The sequence below is a fragment of the Talpa occidentalis genome, unplaced genomic scaffold, assembly GCF_014898055.3.
Source record: "Talpa occidentalis isolate TD23 unplaced genomic scaffold, MPIMG_talOcc4v2.1 talOcc4.14, whole genome shotgun sequence".
In the NCBI taxonomy this organism is placed as follows: domain Eukaryota; kingdom Metazoa; phylum Chordata; class Mammalia; order Eulipotyphla; family Talpidae; genus Talpa; species Talpa occidentalis.
In genome coordinates, this window is record NW_023601433.1 from 34,450,167 (window position 1) to 34,467,107 (window position 16,941).

General features: G+C 36.8%; 1 protein-coding gene and 1 long non-coding RNA gene across 4 annotated transcripts in view; one reads left to right on the forward strand and one right to left on the reverse strand.

The window, feature by feature from the left end:
* The window catches only part of LOC119244515 (uncharacterized), a 59,033-nt gene extending 42,664 nt beyond the window's left edge, over window positions 1-16,369 (forward strand). For all 3 annotated transcript variants that reach the window (XR_005125068.2, XR_005125066.2, XR_005125067.2), the window contains 2 exons: window positions 9,272-9,350; window positions 15,828-16,369. This is a non-coding gene — a long non-coding RNA (uncharacterized LOC119244515). The remainder of the gene's footprint in view (window positions 1-9,271; window positions 9,351-15,827) is intronic.
* PLD5 (phospholipase D family member 5) overlaps window positions 1-16,941 on the reverse strand; it is a 405,751-nt gene that overhangs the window by 66,092 nt on the left and 322,718 nt on the right.

The window sequence follows — 16,941 nt, forward strand, 5'->3', positions numbered from 1 at the left end:
CTACCTCTACTGCACCCATAATCCTCCACCATAGTCCATCGGACCCCCTCACTGAATTTTTAGAAAGAAATTTTACAATTATCCTCCCAGCTCCCTCGGTTCTCAGCTCCTTCCTGGATAGCTTTAGAAACATCTCAGAATGGTGAAAGGAGGGAGAGCTCTTCCTCTGGTCTGGGCCACCACTGGACTAGACCGCAACCATGAGTGCAATTTCTGACTGTTAAGGGTTTATCTGCTGTAAGGGACAGAGTGAGAACTCAGAATTCTAGTTCTGTTTCCTTCTCCTTTAGACACACTCCCTATATTTTTGTGCCTGTAGCTGACAAGTTACTTAATCTCTGTACATTGGGGTAACAGTATTATTGATAGCATTGTTGTGATGGTTAAATATATGTGTATATATATTTATATTACTGACTATATAATATTAAATATACATTTATTGAAAACATTTTAGATTTTGTATATAAACACAAAGTCTGTTTAGTAAAATGTTTTCATATCATTACTACAAACCACACATCAGAAGGAACTATATGCACACTTTTGTCACATCTACACATGAGAAAAGGTTCTTGGTTGAGTATTCATCTATGCTGCCTCACGTATTGAAATTACAAATGTACTTGGTATGCTCTGCTGCTGCCTGACTCAGATTCCCCTCCTTCCCTTCCTTATTTCAAGCAGAGAGCTATCTCATCTATAGATCTTTCATTTTGCAACTTATCATTATTTCAAACTTATGAAACAAAAATATCATGTAGGCTCCATGAGATGCTGGAGTTGTGAAGTTATCTTTACGTACATTATTATGAGCCTTGACATAAACATAGTTGATAAGATTGTCCAAAATACAAACCATTCACTCACATTGAATCTCAATCTATGGAGTGCATATTGTAACGTGTCCTCCTCATTTGTGTTAGACATTGAGACCCATTCTTTTTTCTTGCTTACTTTTTGTGATTTATTTCCAGTTTGATACCACTGAAATCAGAGAAGATACTCAAAATGATTTCAATATTCATGAATTTATTGATACTTGTTTTGTGACCCAATATGTGACCAATCCTGATTTGGAATTTCAGTAAGTTTTATGTTGGGGAGAATTGATTTGTACCTTTTTTTCAGAGGCTGGAGTAAGACCCTGGAGGGATCCAGCACTGTGTGAAGTGTTGTGCTGGAGTGTCTCAGGTTTGTGGTGCTGCTCATAGCCCTCCTCTCTGGTTTCCAGACCCACGTCTCTATAGTGTGTTGGTCATGACGCTGTGGCATGTCACAGGATCAGCTGGTGGCCTGAGGGCTTGGGTGAGGGGCATCACAGTTATGCACCCAATCTTCTTCACTGAGAAACTGGCCTCTTTAATTAGCTCTCCCTTCCCCATCCCATCATCCCCAGCTAAATATGGTAACACAGCTCTGAGATTTTCACCTCAGATCAGGCTCCTACCATGATCACAGTCTCTAGGTTCTTCTCTTACCCACCTTTTCCTGTATGGAGTTGAATTTCCTCAGTGTCCCTTCTGGTATGGCTCTTGTTAGCTTCTTCTGTCCAAGATAATCTTGTTTACACCAAGTCATGGGGTTCTCTGTTTATGCCCACTAGACTACTTTTGTATTTATCCTCCTGAAGCAAAGCAGGGAGCTGCCTCTGATGCCACCTTCTTTTGGATCCCACAACTCTTTTTATTCAAAGTTGGACATCTTGTATAGACAGCACAGATTGAGGCATATAATTTCATCCTTGTAATTTAGAGGCTAGACCTTGACAAAAAGATAGAGGCTGGGGCCCTGGGTGACATAACAGGGGGAAGAACTGTGACTTCAGGAGACATAGGACCCTCAGGAGACATAACATGAGAGAAAATCAAAAACAAGGAAAAAAGTCCATGACACTATCACTTGTTAATCTGTTAGGACATTGGCCAAGGTTGACCAATCAAGAAACTGCATGACCTCCACAGCTCATGCCCTAGACCCAAAACTTGAGCATAAATATAACCCCCCAGCAGCAAACCATTCAGAACCCCTACTGTGTAGGAGTAAGCTTCTTATCTGTCCTTGCATAACTTTTCTCTGGCCTGCTTGCTGCTTTCAGGAGCTAACCTGTTTCTTGAACCCTTGCAGCTTTGCTCCCAGGAGCTGGCCTGTGTCTTTAAATAAAGGTCCTTCAGCTTGCTTGATGACTGCTGTTTGCATGTGGTATTTCAATCCTTTGTTACCCCAGCGGTGGTTTCCAGTTCAGCATATCATGTCATGTCACTTTATGATGGATATACCTTTCTTTTCTTAGGTCTAGTTAGGATTTTAGTAGGGTTTGAGTTTTGTTGGCTCCATGATTACTCTCATGTCACCAAAGTTTCAAATTACCCTAGTGTTTGCTTCCTTTTGGGAATGGGGGCTTGCAGGAGGGGTACTTCAATGTCTGCACCACGATCAGTTTAAGTCTCTCATTTGCAAAGTACCTCCATGGTGATCTTTCTATGTTTTTACCCTTTTCCCAACAAGACAATAGTGTTAACTTGTTACAGGGATAATAGCACATATCTTTTCTGATTAAGCTCTAATATGCTATAGATACAGTGTGCCTGTTTCTTAGAAATCTGGCTATCTCAGTGACCTTAATTCAACCCAGTGTAGGTCTATGAACAACATGTGTATATTCCCCTCCCCTAGGGATAGATGGTATTTTCAGTGCCCTTCTTTCAACATCAATGGATTTTTATTAGTGACCTAAGGCAACAGATTTTTTTTTTTATCCTTTACCTGGTAGTTTAAAGTTTTTGTTCCATAGAGAAGGCTCTAGCTAACATTTCATACCTTTGCTGTCCTTGAAATCAGGCTACACAATTAGTGAGGCTTTCTTAGACATCTTGCTATTGTTTGATGAGTATCTAGTGAGATCTATCTTCATGGAGTCTAAGGTTATGTGTTATTTCTCCTTGTTTCTCCAGTCCACAGGGGCTCATGGTAGACAACATTTGCTTTTAATGAGTCACAAAAATATCTGGCTCAATTCTTAACAGGTATTGCAGCATTTTTCTCAAGTGAGCAAGTGCTTCTATGCTGCTCTCCTTAGTGGTGACTATTTTCGCTATTAACTTCATGATATATTCAGAAAAAGTTGTGAATTTGTGGATTGTATGGTTTTCTTTTTTTTTTTTAATGTGTTAGAACAATTCTTTCTTGTTTTCTTCATCCTAAACAGAAGCCCCAGTTTTAAAATAAAAATTTCCTTAGATGTAACTATTTGAAACCTCTCATTTTAAAAATCAAGAATTTAAGACCCAGGGAGGTCACACCCCTATTTCAACATTCATTGAAATGATGAACACAATATTCATAAATATTTTAAAAGAGGAGAACATTGGAAGCAACCTAAATGGCCACCAGGATATTGATAAATTATAGTATATCCATATAAGTGAATATACTATTGAGTATACATTATATACATACCAGATAATGGTTAAAGTGAAAACATAAGATCATGAAATACTATAAATAGTATAACTGCATTTTATTGTGAGGAAAAATTTAACAGCGGCAATGTATGATAGTCACTTTTTTTTCCCATTGACCTGTGTGCTTTTTTTTTTTTTTTTTAAAGATTTATTTATTTATTTATACAAGCACTGGGTACAGTCAGAAGCGTGGGAGGGTAAGAGAATTCACCAGAGCCAGAGCGGGGAACAGAATAGGCAGAAGGCCTGAAGTACACTGCTGAGGGGAGCAGCGGGCGGCAGGAGAGATCTGCGCACCATGTGGGACCCTCGCAGGTGGCCGGGGATTGAACCGGCGCTGCTGAGGCTGCGGGCAGCCTCGCAACCCAGCGCTCAACCACTGCACCACCAGGGGAGGCCCAGATAGTCACTATTTTTTATCAGTATTTTTAATTTGATGTAAATTTTTGTATTTTCAATGAGAGTATTTGAAATATTTTGTGTGCATTTTCATTATGTTCCATTTGCAGACATGTGAAACTATTTGTACCTATGTACATGATTTGGTGGAAACAAGAAAACAGGATTACATTCTTATATTTGTGTTATATTTTTCCTCCTTTGCAGTTTCTTACAATAATGACTATAACTAGAGGATAATGGGTATTTTGTATATTTAAAATGTCTTCTTTAAAGTTTATCCAGAGGTCTTAAGTTGGGAATGTGAAATTGACAGAGGCTAGGGAGAAATGGACTATACCACACCTAGTATAGGAATCTGCAGGGACACACAGCATATGCCACATGCAAACACTGTATGATTAATAATATGTCTTCCTTCAATAAAAACTTTTGTTTTGATCTGAAAGTCCTGCCCCAGTGATGCCTGCAGTGTCGGACATTGACTACCAGGAAAACAGGATGTTTTTCCAGGCCCAAGAAACAGGATCTACCTGAGTCAAAATGACCAAAGAGGTGACAACAAACTCTGGGGACATGATGAAGCCCAGGGCACCATGTGATAGGCTGCTGTGGGGGGAGGTTGACTTATGATTAATTGTGTTTGTTTAATTCACTAGAAACAGGACATCTTGTGATGAGATGTTCTCTCAGATCGCCAGCTTTCATGCATTAAAGTGCATGTTGTAGATACAATTCCTGTGTCTGTTCATTTGGCTTCTAGCAGCAACAGGCAGCCGGACCTGGCATTTTCTGGTTACAAAGTGACATGGTTGTGAATACTGTAGATAGAGGTTATGCATGCACAGTCAAGCAGCTGAGTTTTAGGAAGAGTACACCCTCCGTCTATCCCTTCCTCTCTGTTTGCCTTTCTCCATTCTCTTTGATAACTTTATTGATAAGAACTTTTCTAAAAGTAATACACATCTAGAAAGTGACATTATAAATTCCTCCCAAGGGCTATCGGAAACAAATTTGGAAACCTTGATGATTTCTTAATCAAGATGCAGAACACTGTGGCACAATGACATGGAGAGTCAGAGCTGCCACAGCAAAGAGGGAAGACCCATTGCTACTCGGGTTTATATCCTGGATGGTTGCAAGTCAAACATCTCAAGATGACAAACACAGTTGCTCAAACTCATTAACAGAGATTGTCATCATTATGCTTCAAATGCTAGTTCTTGTCTATCAAGAAATACATATTTGGTATAATTTAAATATATGTGTATATCATAATTATAAAACATTATATGTAATTTAAAACACATATAGATGGAGAACTCAGTCAATAAGATGAAGACAACAAACAAGTTAAATTCCCCAGTCAACTTTGTACAAAATTAAATTTCTAATTAAAATTTTTAAAGATTGACATTGCTGAATGAAAGCAGAGGGAATACCAAAAGCAGGAACATTTGGCTTTTATTTTTTCTATAGGAAGGAGCATTTCATTCTCTTCTGAATGAACTGGATGCTTTTGTTGTCATTGCTAAAGTGCCTTTTCTTTGTTATATACCATCAATCATTTTCCCCTGGCAGAGCACTAATGTATGAAAACTAATGTTTGAAAGCCTCTATACAATGAATACAACCATTATCCCGGAAGCAGGTCAATACAATTATTGTTAGTTTGTAATTGAGAAAGCTAAAATGCAAAGAATTTTGTGTTGCCCCAAACCCCAAGGATCTAGTGATTGTACTTATTTTTTGGGTTTAGTTATTTCTTTTTCTAGGTCCAGTAGACAACTTTAATATATTCAAATATTTTTGCAGAGATGAGACTCTAACAATTAAGTATATAGAATGTTACTGTATTGGTTCTCTTTGGGCATCAAGATCATAGTACTAAAAAGCTAGCAGGAACTTTTCTCTGCCTCACTTAAAATAATAGACCTTGTGAAATATGTCTCTGCTAAATTAGAAAGAATGAACTACTTAAGTATTACTAGAATTATAAAGCATATGTATATCATATATATAATTTTTAGGATAGAAATATATTTGAAGAAGGAAGGGATGGTAACATGGCAGAGACACTAACCTCCTAGTTGGCAAGATGAATTAGGAGTAACAGGGTCACCCATTTATGTTCTGTATATCTGTCTAGACAAAGAAATGAAATCTAATAAATGCCAAAAAAAATTATGTTAGCAATAATCAATATCATCTTGAGACAGAAACGTTCCTGGGACAAGGATAGGACAAGACTCATGTATTGGACTTTGCTATTCTCATGGATTGGTAAACAAGAATTTAAACAAGGTCAGGACATCTACTGCCATAAATTCCCTTGGTCCATTATTTTAATGACTAACTTTTCCCCAACCTGTGCCTTCTTCAGCTATCTCTTTATAACTTATTGATATGGCTGTTGCAGAAGAAGGGAGTAGACTCTGAATCAGACAGGTTCAAACTGGATCTATAGGCATACAGTCCCCATGAGATGTTCACCCATGAGAGGGTCACAAACCCTACATGAGCTGCAGCTGATAGATGCTCACAATTAGCAACAATAAATGGATCACACTTAGATGGACAAATGGACTTTGACCAAGTCCACTCTCCTTGCTTTCTCAACCAATGAAGTTTAATTCTCTTCTTCTTTACCTCCATGCCTAAAACATCTCTCTCTCTCTCTCTCTATATATATATATATATATATATATATATAAATATATATATGTGTATATGTGTAATATGTGTATATAAAATATATGTAGGTATGTATGTATACACACACACATATATATACACCAATATCTGTGGATAAGCTATCTAGAGGTAGCTTTCTAGATATACTTTATTTATTTGCCAACATCAAAGGTGATGTTGGCAAAGTCTGAGATATTTCAGTTAGCCAATTTAAGAGATCATATATATACAGATGTAGTGATCGTAAAGGGCATTATCTTTAAAGAGAGGGAGAGAGGGAAGGTGCTTTTGGATAAAGGAGGTAAAAAGCTTATTACCCAAACATTCTACCATGTGCATGAAAACAGAAAAAAAAGAAATTTAAGTGTGACTGTAGAAAGTAAAGACAAGTCATCTGCTCTTGGAAGTACAATTTCCCATAACTTCACTTATGTCAAAATCTTAAGTGAATATGGGAAAAGTAGTGTTCAGACTAACTGTGTAAGTAAGAGTGTCTATACTTTATGCAAGTGAAGCCATATACATCCCTATAGGGTTCTATCAAATTTTTCCTGTAAGTTTTAGAACTTTAGTATCATTCTTGAGACATGTCTATTCTACAAATTCATTGATATCTTCAATCATTGAGACATGTCAATTATTAGAACATGAATAATTCATTTGAAAAGGAAATTCATGGACAAGAAAGACAGAGGAAAGAGAAAGAGAAAGACTAGAAGAGAAAGGCAAGACCCCAACATTTAAATGCTTTTGTTTGTTTCTATATGGAGAAACAACTCAAGCATTCCGTAAATGTTGAATAACTCTATCTGATAGATGGGTTTATGATAGGTGTGGATAGAAAGGTGCTTCTCCTGCCCCTTTACTCCTCAGGAATCTTCAAAACCGTCATTCCACTCCTTTTGAGAAGTTCTGCCTAAGTTATCTCATTTGAGTCCCAAATTTCTTCCACAACATAGCACTTCTATACTTGGCTTACACAAGATCAATTTGCAAGTATTTATATGTTGATGTGTTAATCTTTGAAGACACTTTTCTATTTGGGATTTTGTGCTGCTCTCAATAAAATTTAAATTATATTTATATCCTCCCACAGACCAAATGACTGGTTGTTTTTCACTTGCTAGTATCAACCCAGCCTTAACAGAAAAATCATCATCCTACAAAGGGATTTTCCATAAAGAGGAGTAAAAACCATAAGGAAGCATATAATAAGGGTGAAAGATCTTTCTTAATTGAAATATCTTCCCCTTCTCATTTTACTCTTCTCTTACATTCCTTTCATAGAAGCAAAATATTTTTGAGAGGGAACAAGAACAGGGCTTAGCATCCTATTTAGATAAATAATTAAGAGATCATGATCTGAACTATATTTACCAGCATGCAACAATATTTCTAGCACAAACTGCTTTCACTTTCTTTATGCAAGAGGACAACTTCTGCAGTAAAAGTTATGTTTTATAGTGGAAAATTAATTAAAAATTTTAACATGGATTTTTACAAGAAATATACTGGGAAATACAGCAGCATGTATTGAGAAAGCATTTTCAAGATGTACATGCTATGGCATAATTCCAAGTGTATGGAACCAGAGTCTCCAACATTTACAAAAACAAACACCAAATGATACTATGCAATCCTTAATTAAGAATAGCTGAATTTTTAATAATTTTAAAGAGGTTTACTTATCCATCTCATTATGATGGATAAGTTAATAAAAACTTTTAAAATAACATATTAATTGGATCACAAAACAAGTAGGTATACCTTTGTAATACCAGAGTAATGTAGACATGTTACTGATGAAAAGAAATTTCAAGTTTTTGTTTTAGACTAAATAAATACATATTGCTAAGAAGATAGTTTACTAACTAGCAACATATCAAAAATAATGAGAAAAGAAGCATTTTGAGGTTACAGTCACACTGCTATATAGACAGAGCGGAGATGACAGAAATGGTTGACCAAAGTGGTTTTGGGAAAATGAGCTCTTTCCCCCTGTCCAAAGATAAATGAAAAGTAAAATATATACAATAAATTCTTATTAACTTTAAGCAATAAAAATGTAATATTATAATTTGAATGGAATTACAGTATACTTTTTAGTGCTGCAAAAGAATTTTTTAGCAAAGGAATTTTTAAGAACGTATTTTTAAGCTGGTTTTATGTACCAACTCATTTTTAGTGCCACTGAGAAAACAAGCTAGTTAAAAGTAAGTTATTTGCTCATTAAAACAACAACTGCTTCTAAGTATCTGCTTGAAAATTGCATCTGTGGCTGGTTTGATCTGTTATATAATATGTGCATTTAAAAATTAAAAACACGCACTCATTCACAGTGTTTATCTGTAATCATTTCAAATTAATGAAGCTATATAGAATGAACTTCTGGACCAATTATAAAGTCAAAAATGAGAGAGAAGGGGAGAGATTCTAATGAATTTAGGCCCACAGCATAAGTAATAAAAAATTTCAAACTACTGCAGATGGATGGGAGTGTTTAATTCCTTCATAAACAATGCAAATTAATACCAGAAGGGCTGCTCTAATAAACCACGGCTCCCTTTCTTAGCTAACAAATCAGGAAACAATTCCAATTAAATGCTTTTAAAATGTAATAGGTCACCATAATTGGTTTTCTCTTTTCAGAATGAAAACTCTTGAGAATCTCATAATTTTCCACAATAACTGTGAATAAATATTCTTCTTTCCAGACCAGGCCACTGCTGGGATCAACTTTCCAAATGATAATGAGACTTCAAGACAAAGAACTCCAATGAGAGTCTAACAAAGGTATTTCCAATAATCTCATATCACTGCAGAGCCAAGGAGGACTGTGGTGCTCCCTGGGGACTCACAAACATTCCAAGGGATCTAGAAACCTGTACAGAAGATGTGACAGGGACCAACTGGAAGAGTTTAATATAAATAAAGATTCACGTTTTGACACTTGGAACTCAAAAGGATCTAACTTCCCAGCCCTTTACCACTGACCTTGTATGCACTTCTTGAAATAGGTGCTAATTTTATCTACACAAAATGCAGGACACATGCACCCCTGAACTCTCCTTGATGCTGACCAATGCTTTGAACCAGCTTTCTGGGTTATAGTGTATCCATTTTCTAGAACCAACTCTTCATCCAGTCTCTGTCCTGAAGTGCTATGTGATTGCTCATGTCATATATATTTATTATAGATCCCCAACTATTCTACAAATATTATTGGGCCATGTTCCAACTTCTAAAATCCAGCTTAAGTCAGAGTAGAGCCCTCCATTCTTCACAATACAGCCCAGCATCTTAGCTGAAGATGACACTTCACTGGCTGTTGCTCTTTTCTGTGAGGTCCATTACCCTGTCATGAAGAAAATAAACCTAGCAAAATAGGAATGTTTATCATGAAGTCATTTTAAGTCCACCCTTTACTTCTTAGCTACTTTCTAATTACTAATCTTGTTGCTGAATTTCCTAGACTATTTTTATCCATAGTTTTTCAAGCAAGACAAGATGTCATTTCAATAATTCTCTGCTTAGAGAGTAGGATGTTCATATGCTACCAGCTACAAATGCATCAATTAACACTCAAATCACAATATAATTTCCCCATATTTATAAGCTGCTGCCATTTGGCACAATCTATGAATCAATGTTATAGATGAAACAAAAATGATTGAATTTAGAAAATAAATACCAAATTTGACCCTCTCAAGAAACCACTAATCTTTTCATATGTGTAAAAAAGACACAAACCATTTTATAATTCAGAAAAAAATGTCTTGCTTTGAATAATGCTAAGGCAAGGAGGTAAGTGGTGTATACAGGTTTGGGGGCAGATTAAGGTGGTTTGATTCTTGGTTCTGTCACACTAACCAGATGCAGATTCTGGAAGACCAGGATAATTATCTGAGACAGATCGATATTAATGCCTTCTTTTCAGGCAAGTGGAAAGGGATGGGAGAATCAGAGAAAATATGTGTAGAATATCTAATACAAGGGCTGAGAATTGGAAGGTACAAATAATGGTCAAGAATTCTTATTGAAAGTTGTTTTAATATATGTTAAATCAAATTATATATGTATATATTGAGTATATACATATATAAGCCTTGTATCATATATATGTCATATATATATATATATCTATGTGTATAATGTCTTAGTGGGTTTCTGTTTTCCTTTGTTATCAATTTTATGCATATATATGTCTGAATAATGACATTTGGGGGACTATATTGGTTTTCTACCCAGTAGAATTTATTAGAAAACTACTATCTCAAAATATAAAGCCTATGGGAAGAAAACTACAATGGAATCTTCAGCAGAGAAATTTGTCATAGCACAGAAGGTGGTCAAATTTGAATGTGCATGAGAATCACCTGAAGAGCTTGTTAGAACATAGATTTCTGGCCCCAAAGTTTCTAATTCAGTAAGTCTGTGTTTGAGTCTAAGAATTTCCCAAGTGCTGCTGCTGCTGCTGGTCCTAGTCCAAAGATCATGTCCTGACAGCCACTGTTCAAGAAGACATGATTCTCAAACTCTGACATGCACACAAATCACTGGGGACTCTTGCTACCCATTTGGACTTGATTGAACAGATTAGGTGGGGAAGCATGAAAATCCTGCTTTTCCAACAAGCTCCCAAATATCAATAGTGCTGGTTTATAGATCACACTGGGGTAGAAGAGCTTTAAACATTCCTTGTCCATTATTATAACTAATAACCACCTGTGGCTATTAACACTTAAAATGTGGCTTGTCTGAACTGAGAAGCACTTATAAGTATAAAATACACAATCGATTTAGAAAATGTAGTAGAAAAAAAATTGAACTGCTGATGTGTTAGATACATTGACTTAATCCTGACCATTTTCATCTTTTATTTTTATTTATCTATTTATTTATCTATTTATTTATTTAAAAGATTTATTTATTTATTTATTTATTTATTTTTTGAACTCCAGCCCCATGAAGAGGCACCTCCTGGGAGGAGAAACAGCTGGACCTAAGGGGTGCACGCCAGCTAGTTTGCCAGGCTCAACAGCTGCCCCCCTACCCCCCGCCCAGGGAGGGCCACTCATTGACTGGCTGGGGCTGTCCTGCTGACCTCTGGCCGCAAGCAGTCTGGTCACGTATTCTTTTTTTTTTTTTTTTTTGTGTGTGTGTGTGTACAGTTTTCTCAGCCCTGGCTTGTCACTACTTCTTTTTATTTTTATTTTTATTTTTTTAATAATAAATTTTATTTTTATATTCCCCATACAATTTCAACCCCTCCATTCTGACCCCAATCCCTCCCCTCCCTCCCCCCACCCCACAAAAAAAAGTGTCTCTGGTTCATAATTTTTGTTGATTTTCACTTTCTTATAGTTATTCAATTTCCTGGTCTCTTACTTAAGTTTTCTAGATTCCTGCTATGAGTGAGACCATCCGGTATTTTTCTTTTTCTTTCTGGCTTATTTCACTGAGCATGATCCCTTCCAGCGCCATCCATGTTGCTGCAAATTGCATGTGTTTATCTTTTTTAAATGCTGAGTAATATTCCATGGTATATATGTACCACATCTTCTTGATCCAGTCATCTATTTTTGGGCATTTGGGTTGTTTCCAAAGCTTAGCTATTGTAAATAGTGTATTGTAGCTTAGCTTAGTGTATTTACAATAGCTTAGCTATTGTAAATAGTGCTGCTATAAACATAGGGGTGCAGGTGTTCTTTGGAATGGATGTTTCTGTGTCCTTTGGGTAAATACCTAGGAGTGGAATTGCTGGATCATATGGAAGCTCTATGTTTAGTAGGTCCAGAAATCTCCACACAGCTCTCCATAGTGGTTGGACCAGTTTGCACTCCCACCAGCAGTGCAGAAGAATTCCTTTTTCTCCACACCCTCGCCAACATTTGTTGTTGCTAGTTTTTTTATATGTGCCATTCTCACTGGTGTAAGATGGTATCTCATGGTAGTTTTGATTTGCATTTCCCTGATGACAAGTGATGTTGAACATTTTTTCATATGCCTGTTGGCTATTTGCATTTCTTCTTCAGAGAAGTTTCTTTTTAGCTCTTCTGCCCATTTTTTGACTGGATTATTTTCTTTGTTGTTGTTGAGTCTCATCAGCAATTTGCAGATTTTTGTGATCAGTCCTTTATCGTTAGTGTTGTGTGCAAAAATGTTCTCCCAGTCGGTGGGGTTTCTCTTTGTTTTTGTTATTGTCTCTTTTGCTGTGCAGAAGCTCTTTAATCTGATGTAGTCCCAGCTGTTTATCTTTGCCTTCACTATCACTGCTTTGGGTGATGTGTCTATTTTTTATTCTACTTTTTAAAAATAAAATTAAACGTAATCATGATATACATATGTATATACATATATAATTATTCTTTCATTGAGGCAATGCTTTACAATACTGTAAATGTTTTAGGGGTGTAAGTTCACAGCTCTTCAAATGTTCGCACCACACCCATCAGCAAAGGACCAATGATCTTCTAACACAGGCAGCAGTCCTTTTGCCCACCTTTGCCTATGCCGGACTTCTCTTTGCCATCCTTCTCTCTGTAGCAGCTCTCCTGCCCACCTGTGCCCATGCAGATGCTTCATTTCACTGACTTTCTTTCTTTCCCTGCAAAGTGGCAGAGGCAAGTTCCTCCCAAGGCTGCCAGCCTGTGACTATGCAGGTGTCCCTTTAACAAAACTGTCCCTTTCAGGGCAGCTCTTCCTGCCTGATTGTGTCTATGCAAGCGTCCTTTATTTTTCTCACCCTTTTTATAATAAACCTGCCCTTTTGGATATAAAACATCCTCTGACACAGCCCATTTGGCTTCCATCTTTTACTCACTCTGGCCTGCTCTGATTGCCTGGGTTCTGCATTAGATTCCAAGGGTTTGGTTGGGTTTTGTAAGGTGCTTTATTTTTTTACATTCCACATGGGTGGAACCACCCAACACTACTCTGAAAGCAGCACTAATGAAGGATATTAAAGTTCTACTGAATGCCATATACATGTCTCCTCCATGTTGCTTATTTTCATTTCTCTAAAATACTTCCTTGATTACATGGCCAGAAATCTTTAATGACCCTCGGCTTTTTAAAAGATAAACCTTCAACTTACATTTAGTATTCCAGGTCATCCACAATTTATCTGAACTGTTTTTCCAGTTACTGAATAATTGGTTCCCTAAGATTAGGCTGATTGTTTGATTATATAATGATTTTGATCAGTATCAAGAAAATCTGATTTCTAAATCCCTTTGGGGCAATTCTTAAATCTCTACTCAGCAGTAAAAGTCAGGATGATGATTTCTATTTTTAGGAGTTGATATGAGGAATTAATGGAATAGATTTAGTAAGTTTTAAATCCCTTTCTTGTGATATCAGTGAATGAAGGCAAATGCAGGACCAATTTTCATATGTAAGATGCTCTTCTTAAAGTGGTAGCTGGTCTGCCTCATTTCTTACCCAGATGGTCCCCCTGGGTCAGAGTTACTTTTCATATTGGACACTGGGTATTCCTAACACCCCAGAGAAACTTGTAGAAATTCCCCAGGTAAATTTTCCAAAAAGGTGTCTTATATAATAGTTGACTTTTTAAAACTGCTGAGATTGTCCTATATATCATACACATCTATGTCATATATTGTAACACTTGTATATGTACATATAACCTTCAAGGTTTGTTCCTACCTTGCTTTGCGTCCCTTGATTAGACATCATTTCTCCCTTAGATGGCACTTTGTTCTCAAATTCTTAAATACAATGGGAAGGGACAATGGAAGTTTCATTTAATTTTAGCTTAATGAATAGGAAAAAATCACAAAAGAAAAGTTGAATATAGCACAATGCTCATTAAATCTATCCTTAAGTCAAGGGGTACCTTTTAACCTAAGTTAAAATTTTCCCTAGTTGAGGCTACTGGTTATAAACTATAGTGTTTTGTTTTACTATAGGTTAAACAATTTATTAAAATATCAGTACTTGTTAAATATTTTATTTTATTTATTTTTTAAAGTATTTATTTATTTATATAACCACTGGGTATAGTCAGAAGCGCAGGAGGGTGAGAGAATTCACCAGAGCCAGAGAGAGGAGCAGAACAGGCAGACTGATGAAGTACACTGCTGAGGGGAGCAGCAGACATGGCAAGAGAGGTCTGCATGCCATGTGGGACCCTCGCTGGCGGCCGGGCATCAAACCTACACTGCAGAGGCTGCGGGCAGCTTAGCAGCCCAGTGCTCAACTGCTGCGCCACCAGGGAGGCCCTTGTTAAATATTTTAACGTCATCAAAGGAGTATCCAGTTCTCAAACTTCCTTAGATTACAGCACCCTTAATGTCTCAAAATTTGTGGCACAGAACCCCTAAATTAAAGAAACACCTAAGAGTTTGATTCATGAAGTAGTTAGGTCTAAGTGGCTTCAGTTGAGTATGTCCTATCAATTTAGTAGCTATTCTAAAAGATTGTAAACATAAATTAAAAGAAAAAATAGGATTTTCATGGATTAATGGGATGTGCATATATGCCCAGCACAATTCTCAAGTTTTAGAATAACATTGGACACTGGTTCACTTTCTATTTCATGAAGATTTTTGTTCAATATTTGCTTTATACCACAGCAGCTGCTGAAAATGTAACTTTATAAAAATGTTAATTTTTTTAAAGATTTATTTTTATTTATTTATACAAGCACTGGGTACAGTCAGAAGCGCCAGAGGGTGAGAGAATTCACCAGAGCCAGAGTGGGATGCAGAACAGGCAGACCGATGAAGTACACTGCTGAGGGGAGCAGTGGGTGCAGCAGGAGAGGTCTACGCACCATATGGGACCCTCGCCAGGGGCTGGGGATAGAACCAGTGCTGCAGAGGCTGCAGGCAGATTTGCAACCCAGCGTTCAACCGCTGCACCACAGGGGAGGCCCTAAAAATGTTAAAATTATGAGCTGCTTTGAGATAGTCACTTCTGTGGTGACCAGACCAATAGATCTTGCTGTTTCCCCTTGAATTTTAAAATATCCTGTAGCACTTCCGTGAATTTGCTATAGCATCCTGGGGTGCCTCAGTACACAGTTTGGTAACCACAGGTTTAAGTTATAACTTTTGACTCTGGGAAGTTATGATTCAAAGGGTTTTTGAACTTGAAGTTTGAAGCTCCTTGCTCTCCATTGATGGGACTTAAATCCCACTAGATTGTCAAAAAAATAAAAAAGCAAGATTATCGAAAAGAGTGGAATTGTATAAGGAAGGAAGGAAGTATTTACTCAAATATTTTGTTATTTTTCATATGACATAGGTGAAATGAATTCTTCAGATGAAAGACAATCAACAGATGTCATTCAAGAGTGGACCACAGGAACTTCCCTACTAAGCCCAAGAACTTTCCCAATTCCATTTATTGTTCTACAGACTAGCAAAGCAGCATGAACTAACAAAGTAGCATGATTGACTTAGTACCACAGTGAATGAAACAGTGTTTGAAGACATGGACAACGGTGACTTACTCAGACAACTAGCTGCCCATGTTTACGTTCAGGCACCTACATTTGTGACGTTGCATTCCTAAAATGAATGATGCACTTTCCTTATTGTACTCAAAGTAGCCCAGCCCGACAGTGCCACCATAATGAACAATGCTTCATTTACCAAATTCAGTGGAAAGCTAGTGCAGATTGGGTGCTATCAAAAAAAGGAGGAAATAACAAAAATGTGTAAGGGAGAGAAAGAGTAAAAGCTATGATCAATACACCAAAATGGAAACTTCTAAAATGGAATAATTAGATGCATATATTATTTAGGAAAATCAGACCAGGATTATTAATAAAACAAACTGTGAATACTGCATGTTCCTTTCATAATTTTGATTTGGGGGTAGGAGGGCAAACAATTAATTTTAGCTTTTTTTATATATCCATACTGTTTTATTTTCAGACAAGACCAGAACAATGATAAGACAGCTCCACAGGCTTGCCTGCGGCATAGAGATATTATAGAAGGAAAGATGTTTGTTAGAGAATCAATCCTATGATACCCTTAAGTGCCTCTTAACCATCCTAACTAGAGTTTAAATGGGTCTCTCTTTTCATTATCTAACATAAATTACACTGACTATGTTAAATGAAATGAAAAGAATAAGCCTCTCTGCTTTTTTTTAAAGGATGAAATTTTAAATTTAACTTGAGATATTTTGGCTGGGCATTTACCAACAGGTGTTGGGTGATCAGAGTTTTGATGGGGAGAGACTCCACTTATATTATATATTCCTTTGAATATATGTACACACATATATAAGTACACCGAGAGTATGCTTTCTTTGCTTTTGTGCTAGCAGATGGCCAGACTCCTGCAAAAGGTAAAATGCTTTTTTTCCTTTACAGTTTGGGGTCCTTGGGTGCCCTTCAATTTCACCT